This window comes from Struthio camelus, chromosome W (genome assembly GCF_040807025.1).
Source record: "Struthio camelus isolate bStrCam1 chromosome W, bStrCam1.hap1, whole genome shotgun sequence".
NCBI classification, from domain to species: domain Eukaryota; kingdom Metazoa; phylum Chordata; class Aves; order Struthioniformes; family Struthionidae; genus Struthio; species Struthio camelus.
Window position 1 is genome coordinate 42,539,650 of NC_090981.1, and position 16,395 is coordinate 42,556,044.

The window sequence follows — 16,395 nt, forward strand, 5'->3', positions numbered from 1 at the left end:
GGTGCAACAGAAGAGTAGTATTAGAAATAAGCAACCACGAATCTAGCAAAAGGCACCCAAAATCGAGATGTAGGTTTTATTTGTGATTCTCTCAGGGACTTCCTGTAATGGTTACTGGACAAATCAGTTAACTTCTTTATAACTTGAGAGTACAGATAGAGAAAGCAATTAATTAGGATGCAAACTCGGTATTAGCTATTCTGTCTGTATTTTCTGGTAGATACGAGATAGCCTAATTGTTAACAAAGAGGAGCAAATGCTCGCAGGCACTTTACTTTTACTTTCTCCACCTGTAAAGTGGGTAAACTCATTCTTACAGGGAGGTGCTATTATGTTTACCACGTGGTCTGAAAGACTGAGAGGATTAATTAGGTCCATGTAACCTATTATTAATTATATCTTTTGTATTGAATAAGACATTTCTTTTGTATTAAGAAACACATCAATGATAATGGTCAATTTTGGAACAAAAGTCATAGGATGACGTAGAAAGTTTGGGAGTTAATTATTAGAATTTCCCAAAATGCATATTTCATATTACTTTACATTTATAGCTTTGCTAGATAAATTTGGCTATAGGGAACAGGATAGACCCCTAACTATATTGCCATGTTTCCCAAATAGAGTGTTTAGTTTTTTGATGAAAAAGTGAGTATCTGTTAAAGTCATTCTGTTCACTCTGTTAAAATACTGTTAAAGCATTATCTTTTCTCGTTGTTTTTTGGTCATTCATTCTTAAAAAAACAGGAAAGCAAATTAATTGTATGAGAAACAGGAATGTTTGTATTTCCTTTTCAACACCATACCTTTATAGAATTAGAAGTTTACTTCGGTATCTGCTACCTGCTTCTTTTTTTTACTAAGGAAGCACCTGAGGAATGGATTTTTATAATATTTGGGTCCTTAGTACTCATCACTGCTATAAAGAATGAGGGTCCCTTTGCTGTTGCAAAAGCTCCGATAGAACAGTTTGCAAACTTAAACAATATTAGGAAGAGCAGGAAAGGGTGAAAGCTGTAGTTTCTTACTAAAAATCACTTAGCAGGCCAATGGGTTTGGGAATAGAAAATAAAAGTGAAACACTGGCCATCAGTGAATTCAACAGGGATTTTACACATTGATTTTGGGCTAATTAGAATTTCATCCAGCGCGACTTAATACCTAGTCTGTGGCCTCTTCTCCAGACCAGCTTGCCTTTACAGGCTGTTAGTGATTACTTGTCATTTAGATGGAAGATTGGACACTTTTCTAAGCTATTATTATCCGTATAGTAGAACTCCTGCATCACAGCCTATGGCAGCATATAACCATAAACAAACAAGGCTATAAATAATTTAGAGGGTTGGATGTCACTGTTTTGGAATGTTACATAGTTAACCGCTGTGGTGCTCTCAGCATGGGCAGGGCTGGGTATGATTGTCAATGAGAATGAGAGGAGCCAGAGCTTGCCTTTTAATCTTTTAGGGCCCAGATTCTTGAAAACCCAGTGTTAACTTTTGACTTAACTGAGGATTCAGTTAGTCCATAGGGCTTTGTGCAATAAGAAGAATAATTATTTGCTAAGTATCCCTGCAATGACTGGTAAGCATCGTTGAATTACCTTATGCAAGGCACCAAAACATGAATTTTATCTTTGTCCAGAGCATAGCTCTGCATTCTGATTTGTTACTGATAAATATGGCTTTCTTAATTCTACAACACAGACTGACGTATTCAGCTAAATTGCTGAAGACCAAATCAACTGCACTTTGAATGCCCAAATTACAGCAAGCACTGTCCGTTCACACTTTTTCGTATTTGCTCTGTAATATTCAAATATTAACATTTTTCGCTATAGAGTCAAATTAATTTCCTGTTGTATGTCTCTATTTGCAAGAATTGTTTTAGTTGATTAGGAATTTCTGGTTCTACTCCAAAGTATTTTCCAAAACAAATAGTATAGCATTTTTCCTTCATGAATCCAATTTCCTCATTTTGAATAAACTCAGTTGCTTTTAATCTGAGCAGATGAGCCCTGGGTACAGACAGAACAATGTAAATGGAATGTTTCCACTGAAGATGTTAGAGTTACGCATAGATGAAACATTGATCCAGTTGAAGTTAAACGAGTATTACTGTTTTCAGCAACAACAGAATTTCATTCTCTAATACTTCTACTCCTCCGAATAGGATAGCCCTGATATCCCTAGAACTAATGACTCTGTCACCCAGAGTACTTTATAAGGTGATTTCCCTGCTTGTCTAATCTTTTTTTACCTTAGTTTTTAAAAACCGTGCACTCACAAATTGCTGGAGTTACAGTGTTACAATTACTATTGCATATTACTAAAAGCTTGTGAATAACCAAACCAATACTGCAACCAATTGATTTTGTTTTACTGAGTCCTTCTTTTGAATAAAGTCTTTGGCTTTACAGTGTGGGTATATTCAATAAAAATAACATTCTTTTCTTGTATGTGGTTTTCTCAATCCGTGTAGAAGCTGCAACTTAGACTCCCTGATATGTTCCTAGACATTAGTAATACTGTTATATTTTAAAATAATATGGGGGTTGAATATGTTCTTTTACTGTTCTCTTGTTTGCTGACATTTTGTCTGATCTGAATGAGACATAATCCATATTCCAACAGGAAATAAAAGTTTGGGAAAATTTTAGCCTTTATTTTTCCTCTGTTCAGAAACTGAAAATTTATCTGGATAAAGAGCTGCTGAGGATTACTTTGAAAATTTAAAAAAGGTGAAGGATTTGTAAAAAACAAAACTATTTCTGTATAACTGAGGTATTCTAAAAGAGACACTAGCCAGCTGAACAACAGAAAATCAAGACCAATTTACAGGAAAAATACACTCAGTAGGAGGAGCTGATATTCCTCTAGTAAAACAGATCTGAACTTTCTGGCTAAACTTAACATTGAAATAAAGCTGATTTACTGTGATTCTGATTTCAACTGTATTCATCTCTGAGATGTATATATTCACTGAGACAGTGATTTTCTTACTTATATTTTGTATAGTTTATTAGGCTAATGAAGAATATTCGCTCTTTTTCTCCATTGCAACATGAAACAATGTTGATTGCAGGCTTTTTTTTTGTTTTTTAACAAAAGTATAGCTGCAATACAATGCATCATTTAAATGTAGTTATACTAAAGGCCAGTCGGGATATGTTTTCAGCAAACCTTTTGTACGAGAACTTCTATATGCCTCCACTCTCAAGACCTTAGAGTTAATGACATTTCCATTGAGCAGTTGCTTTGATATTTTCATTGACCTTCAGAAAAATACTTTGAATATTTTTCTTCTCATCCTCAGTTTTTCACAGCATTTCCTTCTCGTTCTTTTTACTGCGGCTTTGAATCTCTAGCTTTTTTTAATTGCCTCTGCTGTAATGGATTTCTTTTCTGTTGTTCATCTCTGAAAATACTAGCCTGGCACGGACACATTAAGCTAACTGAAATGAATTGCTTTTTCCAAGGTACAGTATGTACTTTTTTGAATCAACTAGTCTTGCTTTTTGGAAGTGTGGGGGCATAGGCCTTTCTACCTCACTACCTTTGGCATTGTTTTACCTTTGTGAAAATGCTGTTCTCAGGTGAATCTTTTGGAGAGGGCAAGTAAAGCAAGATATTAAAGAATTTAACTAATACTAGGTTTGACAAGACGTAACTGTCGTAACTTGAAGCAATGGCTAGTTTGCCCTGGTGCTGTAGGAAATGTGTAGCCCATGGCCACGTCACCTTTTAGTTTCTCAGAAATTCTCTGCTTTGAAGTTAATATATGTTTTTACTGCTCTAATTACGTGTGCACTCAAAGTAACGGTCTCAGGGACAGTAACTGCTGTACATAGTGCATGTAAAATCAAACTATTCAGAAGTAGAGGAGAGACTTTTCATATTCTGCTGAAAGGTTATTCTGGTAGCAATAGTAAATGCATTTATTCTTTTCATTGTTAGGCATTTTTCAATTGAATATTGCTTGGTAGATATATTTCCAAGTGCTGATTTAATTTTCCTATATATATTTATTCAGCTGTTCTTTCTCCTGTAGCTTGTAATTGCAAACCTTTTTTCTCCCTAGCAAGGATGAACTAAGGGTTTAGAGGCTATTGTCCAAAGTTCTTTTAACTTGGAGGAAGTTTGGATTGTACACAGACTCTGTTTTTCTGTCAACTTATGTTCAATTTTATAGGACTCTACCACTATGCTGGAAAGGTAGCTGTTACTGTGGTTTCTGTTTGGTTGCTGAGCTATTAGTCACTCAGTCTCCCCTTATTATGGAGGCTTTATAACTTCTTTGTCATTTCTCTGTTGTTTTCCTCAACTTGAAATAATCATCTAGACTAAATAAGCACAGATCTTTTTCTCTGAATAGGAAATCATGGTAGGTCTCATTTCTGCTCTACCTTCTGCAAGACAGTTTCTATCATCAGGTATGTTGTTACAGAATCTGAGCTGCAGGTGTTTAAATAAGCAAGATGTTAAATAAGCAAAGATATTTGAATGAAACCACTCTCTTGAGTTTGTTCTTTTACAACTGCCTAGTTTATATAGTGATTTAATAGTGCTTTCTGCATGGGGAGGAAGAGGAATGGAGATGGAAGGGCCTCAGTGGAATCCTGTAATCCTTTGCGTCTAAGTTTTCAATGAGAACTGTTAGGACTCTAAACTCACTTTTTTTTGTTATGACATCCAGTATTTATTTTTAAATAAAGAATCTGAAATGAGCAATAGTATGACAAATACAAATGTTATTTAATTGCAGGCTTCTAAACTTTTTGTGGTACAAATTCCTTTAAGCAAATTTAAGTCTACTGATAACATGTATACTTGTCTCAGTTGCTTCTCACGGACCCAAATGTAATGCTTTATATTTGGTCGTTGTTGTATTCTGACAAACAGTAGACCTAAAAGAGAGTTCAGACATGGCTGTATGATGAATTTGCTATATGCCATGTTACAGTAGCTCATGGGGTTTCTGCAACTGAACGTCAGAGAATCACTTAAGTGTCCTTGGAGAGTTAGGGTAGGACACCATTCTGGTATGTGTTTTCTTTCCCCCTCTTTCTGCCAAAAATGTTTAGCTGGCTCATCATTACTCTCTTCTCACTCTAGTACCTAGTCCTGCTTCCAAGCGTAGGATCATAGGAAAATTCAGGTTGGAGGGGACCTCAGGAGGTCTGCAGTCCAACCTCCTGCTCAAATCAGGAGCAGCTGTGAGATCAGATTAGGTTGCTCAGGGATTTATCTAGTCTGGCCTTGACTGCACAACCTCCAACCAGGGATGGAGACTGCACAGCCCCTTTGGGCAATCTGTTCCACTGGTTGGCTGGCTTCATGGTGATTTTTTTTTCCCTTATATCCAGTCTGAACCGCTCTTGTTTCAATTTCTGTATGCTGTGTCTCCTCCTCCTACCATGCACTACTGTGAAGAGCCCGGCCTCTCCTAGGTACTGGAAGACCGCGATTAGATCTGCCCAAAGTCTTCTCTTCTCCAGGCTGAACAAGCCCAGTTCCCTCAGCCTCTCCTCACAGGGCAAATGCTCCAGGCCCCTGACCATCTTGAGGACCCTCTACTTAATTCTCTCCAGTTTATAAAAATCTTTCGTGTATTGGGGGACCCAAAAATGGACACAGCATCCTAGATGCAGTCTAACAGTTGTTAAATAGAGGGGAGTAAACACTTCCCCAACGTCTACTGGCTGTGCTGCTGTTGATACAGTCCAGGATGCTGTTAGCCTTCTCTGCTGCCAGGGTGCACTGCTGGCTCATGTTCAGCTTGCTGTCGACTATGTCCCCCAGGGCCTTTTCTGTGGAGCTGCTTCCTGGCCAGTCAGTCCCCTACCTGTTGGTTGCAAGGAGTTCTTCCTTCCCTGGTAAAGGAATTTGCATTTGCCCTTGTTGCATTTCATGTGGTTCATGTTAGCCCGTTCCTCCAACCTGTCTAGATCCCTCTGGATGATAGCCCTGCCCTCGAGCATACTGACTGGTCCTCCCAGGAGACCCATTGCCTCCCTTTGGATATGGAACTAGGCAGAACTGAGACCACCAGCGTTCCTTCTTGCCTGATTTTGTGCCTCCTATTTTATCAGTTTAGTTTTTTGGGGGCTGGAGTAATATTTAGATGCATCTTTTTTCTAATGGGTAGTGGAACAATGGAGGTGCTGTCTCCATTCTGCTCCTTGCTTTCTGGCTCTTTTCCATTCTTCCCCATCACTGCCATACTGTAGCTAGTCACAGTGTAGGCCTTAGGTTTCAAACACCGCATCAAGAACCTTGTTTTTATTTGTCTGTGAAATGTCAAGTACACATTGGGTCAGACTGTGAGCTCCCTGCTGAGCTTGGTGAACACTTACTCATAGAGTTAGTGTCACTGGCTCCAACAACTTGAAGAATTTACATATTAGGGATTTGATCCTATCAGTCTCTCTATTCATGCAGATAGTTCCATGTTTCAAATGTGAAGTCAAAGGACATGACACAAACAAGGCAAATTGGATCCAGTCCTTAATAAAACTAAACACACAAACTCCAGACTCATTCCAAGGAGAGAGGTTTATTTCAGGCAAGAAAGAAACTACTCAAGGGTGTAGTTTTTCAAAATCAATTTCAGTAACAGTGAAGCTCAAATCTGGTTAGGAAGAAATGAGGGAGGATAACTGGCATTAGGGGATTTAGACTTATGAGCAATGAGAACAACTTCATCCACCCTTCACTGAATTGTGAGCAACATGGACCGGACCTTACACATTATAAGCATGGAAGCATCATGTGAACATTTTCCCAGTTTTGCTCTCTGTAGTAGCTTACTCCTTATAAGAAAACAGTTTTGATTCCTTTAAAATATTCAGTAGGAAAAAAAAAAATCCTAACAATATTTTTATTAACAAATGTTACAGAATTCCCCAGCATTTGAGCATGAAACTGGTTTCTGTTTATTTCTTTATTTGGGGTAGGAGGGACAACAGATGAAACATAATAGATGTTTGATTTGTATGCTGAATTTGCTGAGTTTGTTGAATTTACTTCTAGAGATTCTCTGAAATAGCTGTGTAATCAAACATACCCTGGAGAAACTTGCCCTTAGACCTACTTGCATTAGTAATACTTTCTCTAAGCCAATAGCATCAGTCCACATTTATTACACAGTACAGTTTTCTGCTCTCTGTTCCAGCTTTCGTATTTCACAGTGGGAGCACTGCAGCGCCCAGTGTAAGATTTAACGCTGCTGAAAGCATTTTAACTGTGGGTATGTTCATATTGCAGGCAGTAAAAAGAACAGCAGTATAAATTAAACTAGCTTTAAAATGATTAATCTTGGTAACAGTGTAGCCAGCACAAGAAGTAAAACAGCCATGGAGCAAGGTAAATACATATGTGCTGTAACTTCAATATAGATCCATAATATTATAAGACTCTCTACAGTGGCATTTAACACAGATCTGTCATCTATATTCATTGTGGCATCCAATTTTAAGAGGGCCGACACTATTCATAGAGGAAGGTAAACATCTGTAGTAGGTAGGCAACAGGACCAGGAGTCTGGCAGCTCTGAAGAGGTGTCATTAGATTAGATATCATTAGTAAATATCAGTAGAGCAATTGTTCATTGCTCTATCAAATTTTGGTACCTAAATCCACCTTACATGTCATAGTAGTCAGTCTGAATATGGTCTTGTGATTCTGTTATTCTGTGCAGGATAGGCTTGTGTTGCAGTGGAATGAGAAAAAGAAAAGATAGAAAATAAGTTCCACTCATCACAAAAATTTGAAGTAAAATTCCTTCTTCTGTTTAGGAGAGAGAAAGAGCAAGATCTTGGAGTAGCTTCTCCACAGCTGTTTGTTTTAGGGTTGTCATTACTGTTAGTTTCTCTTGATGGGTTCCTGGTTATCACCATTACTTTTAAGAATCACCGTATCTTGTGCACTACAATATGACTTCTAGAGGCTTTATCCCTGGGAATAGATGTTGTGCATATATGTGTGCATATATGTGACAGCAAAATCTGTCCATTTCCTGAGTTAGCATTTCTTGAAATGCTTAGTTGCATTAACAGCATTAGATCCTTCCATAAATGATGAGAAAGTAAGGAGAGTCCCTTACTCTGAATTTCCACTCTGATTGAGTTAATTTCCACTTTGAATCGCCGCCACCCTTAGAGGCAGTCTGATTAATGTCAGACACTGTCCCCTGCCCTTTACAGGGCATGAAGTGTTGCAGTTTACCTTTAGCATTTTTGACTTTTGTTTTTATCCAATGTTAGAGGACTCATGAAGATTCACTGCAGATGCAATGAAAGGAAAGTCGCATTTACACCCTTACTAGGTGTATTTACAATGCCATTCTGCTTAGCTGGCAGAACTGAATGGAATGGAACTAATAATCTATCTGCCTGGCTAACTGTACGAGTGCAGTACATGTGTCTTTTCTGCTGAGTAGCTGTGGGTGGGCACTGAAAGCAAAATGTTTTGTCTGCTGGCATCGCACAAAGAATGATTTCAGCACTCCTGTTACAAGTTTGTCTCATGTTTTGGCAGAGTGAGGCTTATTTTAGCATAGCATTGTTCTAAGAGTTCTATAGTTATGGGTCAGAAGACGGATTCCAGTGTCTTGGACTCCTCCAAAATTACTTTTTCATCTGACATTTTTCATGCTTGTTCTTCACCAAAAGTGAATATTTTAAATGGGAAAATATAAAGAGATTCCTTTCAAATGATTTGAATGAGTTATTTGAGCATAAGAAAGGAGTTTCTCCCACCCTTAAAAAAAACCACTTTTTTTCACTTGAGTCCTTTGAAAAGCCATACACTTTTTCACTGTGACAGTTTTGTTCAAGATTCACAGTTAAAACAAATGTAGCCTTGAGTGAACGATTTGATATAGATATGGGTGTTAGAAAACAATGCATTCTCTCACTTCTCCTCTTTAGGACTGCCATTTACTTTGCCATGAGAAAAGCTGGAGGTGAAGAAGAAGAGAGGAATTACATACGGCAAACTTTTCTGAGTGGCAGCTCAGCGTACAAGCAAAGGTGACCATGATTCCCCATCATTGTACTGAAGATGAGACAAATGATCAATTTTGAAAACAAAATTTTTTCAGCAAAAACCCTCAACAGGTCTTATCGCAAGGATGATGAAAGAACACAAAAACTAAGTCAATACATGTGGTTGGTAGTAACGTATAATTCGGTAGGGGTACCCAGAAGAAGATGATGTAGCAAGTAGACATTATGAAAACTAAGTATAAACCAATAATTAGTCATTGAAAAATCTACAGCCCAGACTTAATCTTCAATTAAATTATTATTTTTGTCTTAATTTATGGAAATGAAATCTGGAAATCCACTACAGCAATAGTTAGGCATCTAGATGCCTTAGAAAGAAAGTGCCTAAGACAAATGATTTGTATTAAATGGAATAAATTTATAACGTGTGACATGACCAGTCAGAAATTTCAACATTCCTTTATCTCTAAAGTTATCTATAAAAGAAGATGGAACTATCAGGGATATGGTTTTAAAATATTAGGTGTACCATAAGGCAATTGAAGGAACACGTAAATGGATCTGAATGAAAACCTTTATGAAAAAACACATTGAGGAAGAAACCTAGGAGCAGAGAGAAAATACTAAGAACAGTCCATCTGAGAAATAGCTTGTTAATACCCTTAAAAATCTTTTAGAAACCTGCAAATATTTCACATTCTCAACTGTTTTTTTTCACTTGTTTATTTTCATTTATATACTCCTGAATATTACCTGTTTTTGAATATGGTTTCCACTTTCTGAGCAGGGTTTTCGTTAAAAATGAATACAATTTATGAGATACAGAAAATTTCAATAACCGTAACTGGAATAATATAATATAAAATTCTCAGTGCTGTCGACAGAAACAGTGTTGGACAGGTGTCTTTCAGGCAATACACTGCTTTGGAGAACAACTACATTGCAAAGTTACTGAGCTATCTTAGTAAAACGTATATTATATTAATAATAACAACAAAATTAACTCTTTCTGGAGGCTAAGGAAAACCGTGAAAGGCAGTGGCTTTTTTGCATGAGTGAATGAAATGCAAGTAACCCAATGAAATCCTGGTTTTCCAGAGCGCTGCAGCAGATTGTCTACTTGATTGAGTCCATGACTTCACCCTGCTGGTCTGCAGTTGTATATCAAGAATCACTGAACACACATTTTGCTGACAAACCAGTTAGGGCTGAACTTGGCAAAATGTTAAATACTCTTAGCTTCCAATAAAAGCCGTGAGACTAACACATCTGTTGATTATGAAGCTAGAGGAGACCTTTGTAATCATCTTGTCTGACTGTGTCCATTCTGTAGGCTATGAGTCTTCCTTTAATTAATTGCTGTGTGAAGTTGAGTAAGTCTTTTAGAAAAACAACCTCCTCCTACAAAGGTAAAGGTCAGAAAACTCATCCTAATTTTCAGAAATTGCTCAAACAGTTAAGCATCCGGTTAAAATATTAGGCTTATTTATTTAGTCTTACCTAGTTTGAAGCTTTAGCCATTGGTTCTTGTCTTCTCCAGATACGTCGGCATTAATCAGATCACACTTCTTTCTTTTGGATAAGAGATTGATCTTTTCTAGTCTTTGAGGACAAGATGTACTTTTTGACATTTTGAGGACTTTCATGGCCTTTCTTTGAATACTCCCAAGTTTTCAGCACTATTGAATAGGGGAAGCACAGTATTCATGTCTTTGCAGGTCATAACATCTCTTCTGGGTAGTGAAAATGCTTCACTTTCTATCAGAGCAGTAGCAATGTCTTTAATTCTAACTTCTTTTCATCCAGAATTCTAAAACTTCACCAATTCTATCCTGGTAGACTATTATCCTGGTAGACTATTATAAAATACAGCATGTTTTAGAGGGTGGAAAAATACGCTGGTTGATCAGAATAGTTTCTGAGTAATGCTCATCTAAATAGGACTACTGATCACTTTAAAAAAATGATATTTTAAAGGAAAGTGAGGCTCAGTTTGGGTTTAAATGTTTTCCTGTTCATAAAAACCCATGTTATAATATGAACTAGTCACAATGCTTGCACTAAAAAAACCGTATTTCAGAACTTCCAAATACCACATAGATTGTTAATATTTAATGCCTTGGGAAAAATAAAAGGATTGTGTATTGCTAAAGTCTGTATTTTTCTATATGCAACTTAGCAAAATGACATCTGTATAGTTGTTTTATTTACTACTGTTCAGAGACAGGCACTTAATTTAATTAATTTGCACTTTAAATCAAGCAGTTATTCCATTGTAATGAAGGCCTGTGTTCAGGTTTCAGCAGCTTTTTTTTTTTAAAGAATCATGAAGAAAAGTGCACCAGTCACAAGAATCTCTATGGTACAGGGTGCAAGCGTGTGCTTTTCCCCTGGAAGGCCATTGTAGGTTTTTTTACAATTCATGATTGTCTTGGGAGGATTCTTCTTTAACACAGTTCTTGTTAGCAGTTCACATAAATATTTGCCTGCTTCTTTTAACAGCGATTCTGTGCTCAAATTTATGATTCAATATCAAGATGCCTGGGCTGCTTCCCTTTGAACTGATTTGTGTGGCTGCAATTATTGACACTTCACGCCATTATCCAAGCCATCTCTTGGTGCTGTTTATCTAAGAAACAAGACAGCTTGAATTTGATCCAAAACCAGAATAAATCAATTGTAAGACCGCTTACTTAAAAGAAGCTGGATCAAGGCCTTGGTGACAACCTGAGCGACAGATGGGGATCATTGGTTTAAATGGATTTGATTGTATCTCATACACACAATGAATGAGGTTGGCAGGGACCTCTCGAGATCGTGTAGTCCAACCCCCCTGCTCAAGCAGGGTCAGCTAGAGCAGGTTGCCCAGGACTGTGTCCGGCTGGGTTTTGAATATTTCCGAGGATGAAGACTGCACAACCTGCCTGGGCAACCTGTGCCAGTGATTGCTCACCCTCACAGTAAAAAAACTTTTTCTCATATTTAAGTGGAACTTCCTTACCTCACTATTTATTGGCTTGTTCTGCCCTTTGTTTTCTGAAAGTTGTGATGGAAATAGCTAATCTTGCTAGGTAGGACTGGAAGGGCTATCAGGAGATAAGTTTTGGCATCTTCTTGCCCCAAGGCTAGATAAATTCTACTTAAATAATTCCTGATAGATATTTGTATAACCAAAATGTTTATTAGAAATCCTGCAGTGATGAAGAGTGTGCAGTCTTTTTAGGCAATGTCTCCCAGTGCTTCACTGTCTTACCTCTGAGAACCTTTTCCTCATGTTTAAACTAATCTCACTTGCTGCAGTTAGTCCATTACTTCTTGTCTATTTCACAGGGGCGTGGAGAACATTTGTTACTTCTCTTTGGAAAACTTGTGCATATTTTAAGATTGTTCTCCTGATCCCATCAATCTTCTTTAGACTACATCAATCCAGTTCTTTCAGTCTTCTTTCATATGTCATCTTTCCTAAGCCTCTGATCATCCAAGATCCTTTGAGCCTTTCTCTAAAGGAATTGTATCTTTCTTCAGATACAGTGTGCAATATTCAGCCTGGTACTCCTACTGAAACCATACTAGGCATAAATAGAATGGATTATTTCATGTATCTTGCATATAAAGTTCCTGTTTACGCTTCTTTATGTACATGCATTCCATATGCTAATCTATTTATGCACATGAGTTTGGATTTCATTTGAGAATAGCACTGTGCAATATAAAATAAAAATGCAAGCAATTGTGCCTGCAGAATGCTCCTCTGTTCTGTTATCTTATGCTGTGTAAATGCAGTTTAGGGTTTTTCATCGTGAGTTCTTTGATACATGGCTTATGATTTATATTTATTTGAACTTAGCAAAAATGAGGTACCAGTATTCATAGGATATCTGGGCATTAAAAAGTCTGGGGAGCAGTTACCTCTTTTGTGCATAGATTGTGAGGGAATGCTGGTGGCTAACTGAATCATGCTACTTAGTATTCTCTGAATATTAAGTGTAGAGCTCTCTTGTGAATTTAAATAGAGCAATAAACATAAGAGGCTTAGCAAATAAGACCTACAAGAAAAGTTTGCAAGCACTGATGTTCCTTAATTTGGAGAAAAGGAAACTGAGGGGGAACAGTGATATTTACGAGTATGGAAAAGAGTATTAAATGGGCGCAAGCTAATTAATTTAATCAGTCTGTAAGGACAGATCAGAGAGTAAAGGAGAAATCTTAAAACACTGAGAAATGTGACTTAAGTATGCAGATAAACTTACAAGAACAATCATGCTGGGTGAACTATTTAGAGTGAATATTTTATCTTATCAGTTTTTTTATTTTTTGCACATTGTCCATAAAAAGATGTGGGGAATTCTCTTAGTTTTTCTCTAATCTCTCCAGAGTCAGGAATGTTTTTAAGCAGGCAGGGTTTAGAGCAGGTAGAGTGTGATTTGCCTTGTTGTGCAATCTGACTAATTGTTGGCAGATGTGGAGAAAGATGCTGGTAATTTTATCTGTGATTGTTTCTTAGATAATGTTAGTGTTGATAATTCGGGATGGAAACATATATTAAGTTATTTCAGTAGAGACCTGAGTAAAGATAGTATTTGGACAGATGAGGAAAACTAAAAGAAAAGATACAATGCTTCATGAGGTAGTGGATAAGTCATAGTGGAGCAAAGAGGATTAAAAAGAGGCAAAAGAAAAGTGAAATATTCACAAGCCAGTAGGCATAATTTAGGGGGGTCCCATGGTGTTCCCACACTGGGTGCAGTTTATTAATTTTGGATCTGATTTGTCACCTTCATAAGTCAATAGGAAGATTTCACTGGCTTAGATGGACACTGGATTGGGCCAGCAGCGCTTCTCTTTTTCGTGCATCATCGAGTGATTCTCTCAGAGGTATTTGGGGCTTGATAAATCAAGTATCCAAGTATTCAGCAGTGTTTGCACAGCTCTGTTTATATCAGTACTGCTCATGTAGTATACTTCCAAGTTATGCCTTCTATCCGTAACTACTATATTCTTTCAGCAGAATGGAGAAAAAAAATATTCCCTCAAAATAAAAACACACAAAATTGTAATAAGTTAATTTCTTCCTATTCTTCTCTTTCATCAGCTCTTCTTTTCACTCAGAAAAAGAAATCCTGTGTAATATCCAACAGTGATGTTGCCATATGTAAATACATTATGATAACAGGTGAGAAGTAACTTTGCTGCCATACATTTATTTATACGTATGCACTAGTGCATATAAAGCATCATACGTACACATTCTAGATTAAATATATTTAGATGTAGAAAAAGATTGATGGGCAGTTCTTAGTTAAAGGAGGATGTAATTTTATTACATACTTCAGACAAATACAATAAAGTGGCCTTTTATTGTATGCCCAAATAAAAATAGAGAAGCCCATGATAGAACCAAAGTTACAATACTGGAGTCTGTGCAAAAAAAGGCAAGCTGAGCTTCCCTGAAATTTCAAATGTTCTGATCAAAGGTTCTAGATGGGTCTCAAGCAGATTAGTGTCAAGTAAAAATATTTGCACAGTGGTTTACTATGCTCTTGTTCATCTGAAATGTGAAAAAATAATACCTTTTACAAGATCTTAGCAAAAGTCATTGATGATAGCTGAGAGAGAAATACTGTATTTCCTGACTAACATACCAAGATTGTTCTTCATGCTCTAATAAAAGCAATAGTAGCCAGTTGTATACAATGGTAAAAGCTGCAACAGTTGAGTTCTGAAATAAGGGGATCCAGACCAAAAAAAAAAAAAAACAGTGAGAGATGTTTAAAAAGAGGTTATGTTAGTTTTCTCTGATCCTTCCAGTTACATTTGTCATTCATTGCTCTTATGCAACATACAAATACTAATATTGATTCAGATGAGATCAGTGAATGTTGCAATTTTTATATCACTTGGGCAGTGCCAGATCTAAGCACTGATGATATGAAACACTGAATTTTAATGTCCAGATATGCTTTTATTTGGTGGCATTTTCCATAACCAAGGATGACTGTGATACTAGGAGCAAGTGATGATCCATTGCCAGAAAAGGCATGTCCTTTGTCCTGTAAACTGAAATCAAAGGATTAAAGAAGGCTCTGTCTGGTTTGGCTTTATTAATGATTCTTGTCTGTTTCCTGCTGAGGCAACATTTTGCTAATTAGTTCTGTGATGTAGATATATACTTGCTGACTGCACTGCGTTTTGTGTGTGCTTAAATATCTTTTCTACATGAAATTGCAAATTAACCTGTTTTTTGTTCGTTGTTCAATGATCACTTTATTTTCATTTTCAGAATGAGGGCTGTAGAGAGTTCAGATGCACACTGAGAATCCCCTGCATTTTGAGTGTATGGTCTTATACTAGGTCTTCTTGAAGCCTTCCCTTCTGTGTAGTGCTTCCAGGTTTTCCAGCTGCTGATGGTTAGAGATTACTCTCCAACATCAAGTAAATACTTGTTTAAAACAATTGGAGGCACTTCTTATCTTCCAATTGCAATGTTATGCAAGCTGCAAGCCAGCAGAGAGATATTTTGGAGTTTTTTCCTTTAACTTCTTTGGAAAGCTGAGCATGTTGGTTTTGATCTGCTTTTTGAATGTGAAATTGTTATTGTGTTTTGCCTCAGAGAAATCAGTCAGAGGTATATAATGACAAATATAGCTCAGTTAAAACTGGTAATACCAGAAGTAATGAATCATTGGTGCCTTGTATATGGACTGAAAGAGAACCTTGATTAAGTATTGTTACAGGAAAAAGTAAAAATCACTCTGTAATACAGACTACATCATCTGTGAAATAGCAGATTATTGTCACACAGTATACACTGGGTTTGCTAAATACTTAAACCAACTAGTGTTTATCCCTAGTCAGACCTCCAGTTACTTAATTAATTTCTATTACAACAATATCTGTTCACCCCCTCCCAAAACACATATTTTGATTAGAATGAAGTAATCATTTTAATACCAGGTTTAGAGCTCACATACTGACGCAATAGAGTGCAAATATGCATGGAAGAGGCAGCTCAGCAAGAAGACCTCTAATAGCACCCAGTTTTTCTATGGTGTTATGCTTGAGGTTGTCACAGAAGCAATAATAAAGGACAGTTGTGTTACAAGATTTCTGCAAGACCCAAACCTTTAAAATGTGCCATTTAGGCATATTGTGAGCAGATATAAGAAAACTGATTGAGTTCAGACTTTTCTGAAAGACAGGAAACTTTTGGTTCACTAACATTGTTTTTTCATTATTATTCATGATCTATTTTTTTTCTCTCAAAATCCTCTGGATTTGTGTTTTGAAAGGACTCTCCAACTCTTCTGACTTTTTAACTTTCATTTTCTGTTGTTATAATTCGAAAAAAAGATCTTCCCACTAGAATATATGCCATAAAAAATTTACAACAG

The 16,395-nt window shown here is 36.9% G+C and overlaps 1 protein-coding gene across 1 annotated transcript in view; it reads left to right on the top strand.

Moving 5' to 3' along the window:
• The first annotated feature begins 3,366 nt into the window (after positions 1-3,366).
• Positions 3,367-16,395, top strand: part of LOC138064158 (synaptic vesicle glycoprotein 2C) — a 182,105-nt gene continuing 169,076 nt past the window's right edge. Inside the window, exon 1 of the mRNA XM_068925551.1 lies at positions 3,367-3,475. The gene's annotated coding sequence lies outside the window, so the exon portion shown is untranslated. The remainder of the gene's footprint in view (positions 3,476-16,395) is intronic.